Raw genomic sequence first — 8014 nt, 5'->3', positions numbered from 1 at the left:
AGAAGCTGGTCTAGAAACAATCTAAGTGGAGCCATCATGCTTTTTGTTTGCTAGAAATCTTTAGGTTTGCTTTGGTGGAGTAGAGTCGGCCTTGTTTGTGATTGTATAGAATACCTCTGTAGTTTATATTTCTTCGGTGATGAATCCTTTTGAGGAGACGCCACCTGCAATGACGTTGCGAGAATATATGTCTAGAAATTCTCGTTATCAAGAGATGTCTTCGGAAATGACTCTTGGTGAATATATGCGTGGGCAGCGATATATGGATACTCCAACTTTTATTGAGGAATCACCTCTAACGATCTATGAGAAATATTATAAACATAGACCATGTAGTTTGGAACAAAGATTGAGAATTCTTGAATTTCAAAAATTGTATCATGATGATGAGGATAGTGATGATGAAGAATCTGAAATATGTGGGAATAGTGATCAGGAATTTGTTACCCCAGTTGAGCCTTATAATGATTATATTATTTCTGGTTCAGATCCTAATAATTTTAAAAATTATTCACCTATTCAAAAGGACGAGGATTTGACTAGAGATACCCCCGTTTCAGACGATGTAGTATGTCCTGTTTACGAAACCGATGATGGTTTAGAGGAACCAGTTTATCTTGAGATCGAGTCAAACGATTTAGAAACAATAGTCTTAGATGAACTCGTAGAGATTAGCGAGGATGAACCCGACTTAGAAAAATCAATTGCCGACCTAGAAATTAGGGTGGTTATGACCAGTCTATCTAGAGACGTCGAAAACTCTAAGTTTGGGGGTGAGTATCATTCTCCATGTGCTTTAACTCTTAGTAAGGTCCCTCACTTGGGACTTGACATCAATGCCTCAACCATCTTACAAGATTATCTTCATAATCGTTTTCCAGAACCTAATGATATCCAACAAGAGTCTCAACTGTTAGAAACCCATCCTCTGGTTGATGTGGTTAACCCAGGCAATAATACCAAGATTGATTTTGTTTTCCCACCAAATAGTTTTCTTCCATATGTGGGAACATATAGATTTCAAATGTGTCGAATATTAAGTTGTGAGACTAAACCTAAATGCTTTAGGAAATTAGAATCGACACATTTGCTTAAGAATGACCACTACTCTCACTGTGGTCAATTATATAAGTCAAACCTGATTGACTTAAAGGATCCTCAGTTATTTAGGTTATTATTATTTTGTGATTCTAAGTTCTTATTTGAGTTTTTCCAGACTCTAGGACCTAATAATTTGGATCCAACCTATGAGGAAATGCATCCGAGGAAAATATTTTATTTAGACCCTTTCATAGAACCTGAACCTGAACCGCAATTAGATATAAATATCTTAATCAGGAAACTAGATAAGGGCATGTTATTCTTGTTCACTTTCTTCCTCTGGTCAGCTCTTTTTCGTTTTGAAGACCCACAATTATTTCGACTGTTACTTTATGGTTCGAGTTGACTAATCCTTTCCTAAGTCTGGCTGAAGACTTTAAACTTAGCACTTCTTGGGAGGTAACCCAATATTCTTGCAACACGGTAATATCTTTCCTTATCTCTTTTGCTTCAAATGGTAACAGTTTCTCCTTGTTCATGCTTTTAATTTCATCTTAGAACATTGAGGACAATGTTAGATTTAAGTTTGGGGGTATGAGAGAAACTTTTTAGTTGCAGTATGAATAAATAAACTCCAGAGCTTAGAAATTTATGCCTATTTAGGATTGCACTAACTAATCTAAGTGGATGGAAGCATTTTGGTTGTAGGAGTTTGAGGAACCAATCTGATTAGATGGAAACATCTAAAAGAGTCTATTCATAAAAGCACAGAGCTCAGGTGTTAGAAATAACATGATAGTTTCACCATATCTCGTTGAGTCCTTTTCACTTCTATTTTTATTTTATTTTGTTTTTAAACTATGTTTCTCTAAGTGATAGGTGGGGCCCACGATTCAAGTTGTTACCAATGCTAGGGTGAATTAGAGTGATTGAGATACCATGAAAAAAAAAAAGTTGAAAAAGAAAAAGAGAAAAGAGAAAAAAAAAATGGTAGTTACCAAAAAGTAGAAAAAAAAAAGAAAGAGAATATTGAGACCAGACCATTTGACCAAAAGGAATAAATTCAATAAAGTCGACCACTGGTACCCTTGTATATGCCAGTTGTGTTGACCTAGAGTTAGGTTATCGACCACTGATACCCTTGTATATGCCAGTGTGTTGATATTAGTCAGACTGGTATCTCAATCCATTAGGATAGGTTCATTTTGGCGGAGGCCTTCAGACAGATATGGGAAACGTCGTTCACTTAGTAAACATCAAAACCATCTATGTTTTCTATATCCATCTTCTTGATCTATCCATGTGATTAGTTTTGACTCCGAATATGATGTCCATAGTGCAACTATCTGAGTAGAGCTCTGTCACTTTATATGAATTTTAGTATGCTTGAGTGCAAACTCGTGTACATCAATTGGAATTTCGCATCAGGGTACTTCTTCCTGTAGTCAATAAGTATGCCAACCAAGGAGATTCTTTAGTGCCTTCCAAGGTTCTGCGTAGATAGCTAAGCTCTGGAGTATTAAGGTTTTGTGGGTACACCTCTGGTAAACCTCCCGGAGACAACACTCCGCCACTAGGGCCACCTAGTGGTTTAACGGCTTACTGCACGTGCTAAGTGTAGTCATTTTATTTTAGATTAGATTTGCTCGAGGACTAGCAAATAATAAGTTTGGGGGTATTTGATAGACGCATTTATGTGTCTAATTTGTCCCAATTGTTTATATTGTTAGTGCTCGATTTTGTACTTATTTGGTTATTTTATGTCTTTGTAGGTGTTTTTGGAGAAATAAGCTTTTGCGGCGAAATTGGCTCAAAATGTGGCATTTGAACCTCCGTAGATAACGTACCAGAAGCACCCCAGAAATACCCCGGAGGAACCCTGAAAAAGTGTTGAAAATATCCCAGAAAAATTACTATTTGCACCCAAGGGGAAAGTGTTATTCAGACTCTCACTATGGATAAGGGGTAACCCAATTCGGACATGTGCTAAAGGGACACCAGAACTGGATAAGGGGGAGGTCACCTTCACCGTTTGAAAACAAATTTTGGCGGGAAAATTTCCTTTCACCAGACAGATTTAGGGTTGGATTTTCGGACGAGTTTTAATGAGATTCAATCACTGATTCTCATGGGATGGACGTGATATGGATATACAATTCTAGTATGGATGATTTCATGGGCTTAATTGGGCTAGAATATCCGGGAGAAGCAATCAAAGTTAAAACAGAGAGACGTGTCCTGTTGTGCACTTTCAAAGATTTTGTGGAGATTTTGGGAGAGTTTTACGCTGGATAATCATGTATTTGGTCCTGTTCAAGTCATAGGAAGAGTTTGGTGGCTATTTTATAGCTAACAGACGCGTACAAACACTGACAGAGGTGATTATTGTTTCAACGGCAGAGAAGAAAAAAAAAGAGATTCTATCGGGATTTCTTTGAGCTGTGAAGTATATAAGAGGTGTAGAGAAGTTAGAAAAGATTTTTTCGAGAGTTTGGGGAGGTTTGGAGGCGATCAGAGAGGCGCAGGAGGAGTTGCAGAGAAGTTACCTGCTGCTGCTGCTGCTGCCATTAACACGCCTGAAGAACACGAAGAACGGACTCTCAGCAGCAGTCGTTTATCAACAGAAACATCGACTGTCCATTGTGGGTCGTAGTTCTTCAACGACAACAGCAACTCAGCTCTGTCGTTGATTCTGGACGTCTTCTGTGGGTCGCATAGTTCTGTTTTACATCAATTTCTTGTATTTCTCTTCATTGTAAAACACTTTTGAGCATCAATGAATTATTTTGAGAGCATTTTTACTATGATGAGTTAAACCCCAACACTGGGGCGACGGAGGAGGCCGAGCTTCATAAATGGGTAATTTTATTAATTCTTTTTAAGACTTTTGCATTAAAAATTAATTGAAATATGATTTGATTAAATTGGGTGTTATTTGATTAGATGGGTCATGCTTAGCTTAGTTGATTTGATGTTCCATGCTTAACATTTACAACCAATGTTTTGAGAATCGACTTTGGCAAAATAAGAGTCCATATATGTTTTGAGCTATTATTGTTGAGAATAAATCATTAAGCCTTATGTTATGAAGATTGGCCGAATCATTAGTCCCAGTACCTCTCTACCAATTTGTCAATATTTGTATATATATTTTTAAATCTAAAAATCCATTACCTTCACAAGTTCGAGTTTGAACGATACCCCTTATCATCATTACTACAACCACCAAAAAATCTTTTATCAAAATGGCGCCGCCGACGCGGATTTGTGCTTAGGTAGAATTTTTAGGTTTTTTTTTTTTTTTTTTTATTATTATTTGTTCCTTTTTACTTTGTCTTTTTGTCTTTGATTTACAGGTTCGAAGTGGAGCACTAAGGACTTGGAGAGGAAAAAGCTTAAAGCGAAAAGCGAAAAGAGAAGAAAAAAGGACAATTTTAGGATTTAATTTTTAATTTTTAATTTTTTTTAGAGTGTGTGAGGAAAACTGTAATTTTTTTTTATTTATTTTGGACTTTAAAATTGGACTTTATTTTTTTAACCCTACGGAAGGGTATTATTAAAAAAAAAAAAATTATTATTATATAAACTGTGTGCAGGGAAGGACGACGATTACTATATCGTCTCGGCCCCTCGGGTTCGCACACGGCATAGGAGTCGTGGCCCGAGTCGACTTCAGCGGTTCTTCGCCCGTCTGGTACGGGAGGTAAAATTCTAAACACCCGCGAATCTCCTGCAAGCGGGTTACTGGACTCCTTAAGGTGAATATATGTTGAGGACTTGAATATGGACTGTTTTTAAATTCCTAGTAAAGGGCAAGGACTGGACCATATAAGATAAGGGTTCGGATTTCATCACCGCTCCCTTCTTGCCCGCCTTAGGAAAACGAAACCTAAAGCGAACCTAAGCCTAAAATTTGGACTAGAAAGAGACCTATAGGGTATCGAGCTTAACAGGACAATCATTCGAAAAATATTGGTTACTCTTTTAAGCACACCTCGAAGTTCTTGACGGTTTCTGCGAGTTGAATGCGTGACTGCGCCGCATTGGATCGGTGAGGTTTTGGGTATCAAAGCTCCTCTGAGCTTCCCTCGCCTCGATTCAACTTGCTTAAACTCGGATTGATTCCAGAGGGGTTTGCTCAAATTGTAACGAATTCCCTTTCGAAGGATTAGAAGCTGGTCTAGAAACAATCTAAGTGGAGCCATCATGCTTTTTGTTTGCTAGAAATCTTTAGGTTTTCTTTGGTGGAGTCGAGTCGGCCTTGTTTGTGATTGTATAGAATACCTCTGTAGTTTATATTTCTTCGGTGATGAATCCTTTTGAGGAGACGCCACCTGCGATGACGTTGCGAGAATATATGTCTAGAAATTCTCGTTATCAAGAGATGTCTTCGGAAATGACTCTTGGTGAATATATGCGTGGGCAGCGATATATGGATACTCCAACTTTTATTGAGGAATCACCTCTAACGATCTATGAGAAATATTATAAACATAGACCATGTAGTTTGGAACAAAGATTGAGAATTCTTGAATTTCAAAAATTGTATCATGATGATGAGGATAGTGATGATGAAGAATCTGAAATATGTGGGAATAGTGATCAGGAATTTGTTACCCCAGTTGAGCCTTATAATGATTATATTATTTCTGGTTCAGATCCTAATAATTTTAAAAATTATTCACCTATTCAAAAGGACGAGGATTTGACTAGAGATACCCCCGTTTCAGACGATGTAGTATGTCCTGTTTACGAAACCGATGATGGTTTAGAGGAACCAGTTTATCTTGAGATCGAGTCAAACGATTTAGAAACAATAGTCTTAGATGAACTCGTAGAGATTAGCGAGGATGAACCTGACTTAGAAAAATCAATTGCCGACCTAGAAATTAGGGTGGTTATGACCAGTCTATCTAGAGACATCGAAAACTCTAAGTTTGGGGGTGAGTATCATTCTCCATGTGCTTTAACTCTTAGTAAGGTCCCTCACTTGGGACTTGACATCAATGCCTCAACCATCTTACAAGATTATCTTCATAATCGTTTTCCAGAACCTAATGATATCCAACAAGAGTCTCAACTGTTAGAAACCCATCCTCTGGTTGATGTGGTTAACCCAGGCAATAATACCAAGATTGATTTTGTTTTCCCACCAAATAGTTTTCTTCCATATGTGGGAACATATAGATTTCAAATGTGTCGAATATTAAGTTGTGAGACTAAACCTAAATGCTTTAGGAAATTAGAATCGACACATTTGCTTAAGAATGACCACTACTCTCACTGTGGTCAATTATATAAGTCAAACCTGATTGACTTAAAGGATCCTCAGTTATTTAGGTTATTATTATTTTGTGATTCTAAGTTCTTATTTGAGTTTTTCCAGACTCTAGGACCTAATAATTTGGATCCAACCTATGAGGAAATGCATCCGAGGAAAATATTTTATTTAGACCCTTTCATAGAACCTGAACCGCAATTAGATATAAATATCTTAATCACGAAACTAGATAAGGGCATGTTATTCTTGTTCACTTTCTTGGGTTATTGTAGTTTCCTCTGGTCAGCTCTTTTTCGTTTTGAAGACCCACAATTATTTCGACTGTTACTTTATGGTTCGAGTTGACTAATCCTTTCCTAAGTCTGGCTGAAGACTTTAAACTTAGCACTTCTTGGGAGGTAACCCAATATTCTTGCAACACGGTAATATCTTTCCTTATCTCTTTTGCTTCAAATGGTAACAGTTTCTCCTTGTTCATGCTTTTAATTTCATCTTAGAACATTGAGGACAATGTTAGATTTAAGTTTGGGGGTATGGGAGAAACTTTTTAGTTGCAGTATGAATAAATAAACTCCAGAGCTTAGAAATTTATGCCTATTTAGGATTGCACTAACTAATCTAAGTGGATGGAAGCATTTTGGTTGTAGGAGTTTGAGGAACCAATCTGATTAGATGGAAACATCTAAAGAGTCTATTCATAAAAGCACAGAGCTCAGGTGTTAGAAATAACATGATAGTTTCACCATATCTCGTTGAGTCCTTTTCACTTCTATTTTTATTTTATTTTGTTTTTAAACTATGTTTCTCTAAGTGATAGGTGGGGCCCATGATTCAAGTTGTTACCAATGCTAGGGTGAATTAGAGTGATTGAGATACCATGAAAAAAAAAAAAAAAAATTGAGACCAGACCATTTGACCAAAAGGAATAAATTCAATAAAGTCGACCACTGGTACCCTTGTATATGCCAGTTGTGTTGACCTAGAGTTAGGTTATCGACCACTGGTACCCTTGTATATGCCAGTGTGTTGATATTAGTCAGACTAGTATCTCAATCCATTAGGATAGGTTCATTTTGGCGGAGGCCTTCAGACAGATATGGGAAACGCCGTTCACTTAGTAAACATCAAAACCATCTATGTTTTCTATATCCATCTTCTTGATCTATCCATGTGATTAGTTTTGACTCCGAATATGATGTCCATAGTTCAACTATCTGAGTAGAGCTCTGTCACTTTATATGAATTTTAGTATGCTTGAGTGCAAACTCGTGTACAACAATTGGAATTTCGCATCAGGGTACTTCTTCCTGTAGTCAATAAGTATGTCAACCAAGGAGATTCTTTAGTGCCTTCCAAGGTTCTGCGTAGATAGCTAAGGTCTGGAGTACAGGTTTTGTGGGTACACCTCTGGTAAACCCACCCGAGACTATAACTCGGCCACTAGGGCCACCTAGGGGTTTAAAGGCTTATTGCATACGCTAAATGCAATCGACGATGCCTGCGACAGTGAGTTAGGATTTTATTTTCTATTTGATTTGCTCGGGACTAGCAAATAATAAGTTTGGGGGTATTTGATAGACGCATTTATGTGTCTAATTTGTCCCAATTGTTTATATTGTTAGTGCTCGATTTTGTACTTATTTGGTTATTTTATGTCTTTGTAGGTGTTTTTGGAGAAATAAGCTTTTGCGG

The sequence above is a fragment of the Papaver somniferum genome, chromosome 7, assembly GCF_003573695.1.
Source record: "Papaver somniferum cultivar HN1 chromosome 7, ASM357369v1, whole genome shotgun sequence".
Classification (NCBI taxonomy): Eukaryota; Viridiplantae; Streptophyta; class Magnoliopsida; order Ranunculales; family Papaveraceae; genus Papaver; species Papaver somniferum.
The sequence above is the reverse complement of the archived record's forward strand: the minus strand, read 5'-3'. Positions refer to the sequence as shown.